The sequence below is a fragment of the Arachis ipaensis genome, chromosome B08, assembly GCF_000816755.2.
Source record: "Arachis ipaensis cultivar K30076 chromosome B08, Araip1.1, whole genome shotgun sequence".
Classification (NCBI taxonomy): Eukaryota; Viridiplantae; Streptophyta; class Magnoliopsida; order Fabales; family Fabaceae; genus Arachis; species Arachis ipaensis.
This window is the reverse complement of record NC_029792.2, coordinates 12,903,497-12,906,327: the sequence shown is the minus strand read 5'-3', so window position 1 is coordinate 12,906,327 and position 2,831 is coordinate 12,903,497.

The following is a 2,831-nucleotide window of genomic DNA, read 5'->3' as shown; positions in this document are numbered from 1 at the left end:
AAGCACATGGTTAGGGACAGCTTGGTTTAGCCGCTTAGGCCAGGATTTTATTCCCTTAGGCCCTCCTATCCACTGATGCTCAAAGCCTTGGGATCCTTTTTATTACCTTTGCCTTTTGATTTTAAGGGCTATTGGCTTTTTTTTTTTGCTGCTTTTTCTTGCTTCAAGAATCATTTTTATGATTTTTCAGATCATTAATAACATGTCTCATGTTCACCATTCTTTCAAGAGCCAACATATTTAACAGTCTTAAACAACAAATTCAAAAGACATATGCACTGTTCAAGCATTCATTCAGAAGACAGAAAGTATTGCCACCACATGTAACTAATTAGAATTTTTCTTATTAAAACTCAAAATTTTATTGCTTCTTATTCAAAAGATCTACTATTTTATTCATGTTTGCTGATGATGAGAAAAATAAACTATGGCTTAATTGGAGATAAAATCAAAATAGATACTAATTACTACTATATGACTCCTAAGGTGAACTTCTATACGACACTATCACAGAGTTAAAGTAGAAATTGGAATTTAACAACCTTTGTTCTGGGAGATGGGTGTTCCTCTGATCTTTGGGGTGCTTGATTCTTCAAGAGAAAACTTCTGGCGCTTCAATTCCCTTAAGTCACGCCCTTGCTCCTCTTGTTCTTTAAACATATAGGTCAGCATTTGACTGTGTTCCTTCTGTTCTTTTATTATTTGCTCCATAGCTTCCCGTATCTTGGTGACAGACGTCTCAAGATACTCCCAGTATTCAGATTGAGGGATTTCTGGGAGAAATTCCTGTGTTTTCTTCTTGGTGGGATCCTCCTACGCCTGTCGTTTTTCCATTGATGCTTTGGTGATTGGTTTCTCAACTGAGATATACTCAGTTATTCCCATTCTTACTCCGGCGTCCTTGCAGAGCAGAGAAATCACGCTTGGATAAGCCAACCTGGCCTCTTTAGAATTTTTGTTAGCAATTTTGTAGAATTCAACTGAGATCAGCTGATGAACCTCCACTTCCTCCTCTAGAATCTTATCCAGGCCCTTGTCTGTTCTCATCATTCTCCTGTTGAAGGAGTCTGGATCGTCTTTCAGCTGAGGTAGCTTTAAGATCTCTCTGATCTTATCAGGGATGGTATGAACAATCTTTCCTTTAACCATGGTCCGATATTCATAAAAAGCAGTTCCAGATAGTTTTTGCTTGTCAGTCTGCCACATATTAGCATAGAACTCCTGGATCATATTCCTTCCCACTTTCGTTTCAGGATTAGCTAGGACTTCTCAGTTCCTGATTCGAATTTGCTCCTGGATCTCTGAATATTCATCTTCTTTCAGATCGAATCTAACTTCCGGGATCATTGATCTCAGACCCATTATTTTGTTATAATGGTCTGAATGTTCTTTAGATAAGAACTTCCCTTGATTCCAAAGGGTTTTGGAACGCTCTCTTTCTTGCCTCTTGGAGTGGGTTGTTTTCCTTTGGGAGCCATGATCTTAGTGATCGCGGATAAACACACCAAACTTAGAGGTATGCTTGTCCTCAAGTAAAAGAAAAGAAAGGAGAGGGATAGAAGGAGAGCTAGGTGCAATTGTTGATGGGAGGGGAGGGTGGCCGAACTCAAATTTATAGGGAGGGAGGGTGGGTTTTCGAAAAAGAAGAGATAAAGATATGATAAAAAGATTTATTTGGAAAAGATAAGATAGAAGATATGATAAGAGAAGATATAGTTTAAAATTGAGAGGATATAAAAGATTTTTGAAAAAGATAGATTTAGATTTTAAAAAAGATAAAGTGGAGGTTTTGAAAAAGATATTGATGAGTTGAAAAGATAGATTTGTAAAAAAAAGTTTTGAAAAGAGTTGGATTGAATTTGCAAAGAGGCCTGGTGCTTATGGATTAAAATACATTTGATATTTTTAGGGTAGGGTTTTTAGAAATTATGGAATTTAGAAATCAAGGTTCTTAATATGTTTATGTAAGAAATCATTAATTGAAGTAAGAAAATCAAGATTGGAATGAAAAAATATGAAGAAAAATAAACTTGCCTCCTCCCCATCATCCTGGCGTTTGAACGCCCAAACACTGCCTGTTTTGGGCGTTCAACGCCCAAATACTGCTCTCCTGGGCGTTCAACGCCCAGCAGCTGCCATTACTGGCGTTCAACGCTCAGTGGGTGCCCATTTCTGGCGTTGAACGCCCAGATTGCTACCATTACTGGCGTTCAACGCCCAGTGGATGCCCATTTTGGGCGTTGAACGCCCAAAATACACTTTTACTGGCGTTTTTTTGCCAGTGAGCTCTTTTTCTCTGTTTTGTGTGCCGAGTCCTTCTGTAACTCTGTGGACTTATACAAATGATTCCTCACCTTAGTGTCAGTGAACTTTATATAAACAAATAAAAATAAAAATAAAAATAGGGCAAAATGCTTAGAGGATTGTTGCCCCATGGCTAGGTTGCCTCCCAGCAAGCGCTTCTTTATTGTCTTTAGCTGGACCTTGCTGAGCTTTTAATCTAGCTTCAGCCTTGAGCACTCTTGCTCAATGTTGCCTTCAAGATAGTGCTTGATTCTCTGTCCATTGACAATGAACTTCTTATCAGAATCAATATCTTGAAGCTCCACATAACCATATGGTGATACACTTGTAATCACGTATGGTCCTCTCCACCGGGATTTCAGTTTCCCGGGGAATAGCTTGAGTCTAGAGTTAAACAACAGAACCTTCTGTCCTGGTTCAAAGATTCTAGATGACAGCTTTCTGTCATGCCACTTTTTTTATTTCTCTTTATAAAGCTTGGCTTTTTCGAAAGCTGTGAATCTGAATTCCTCTAGTTCATTTAGCTG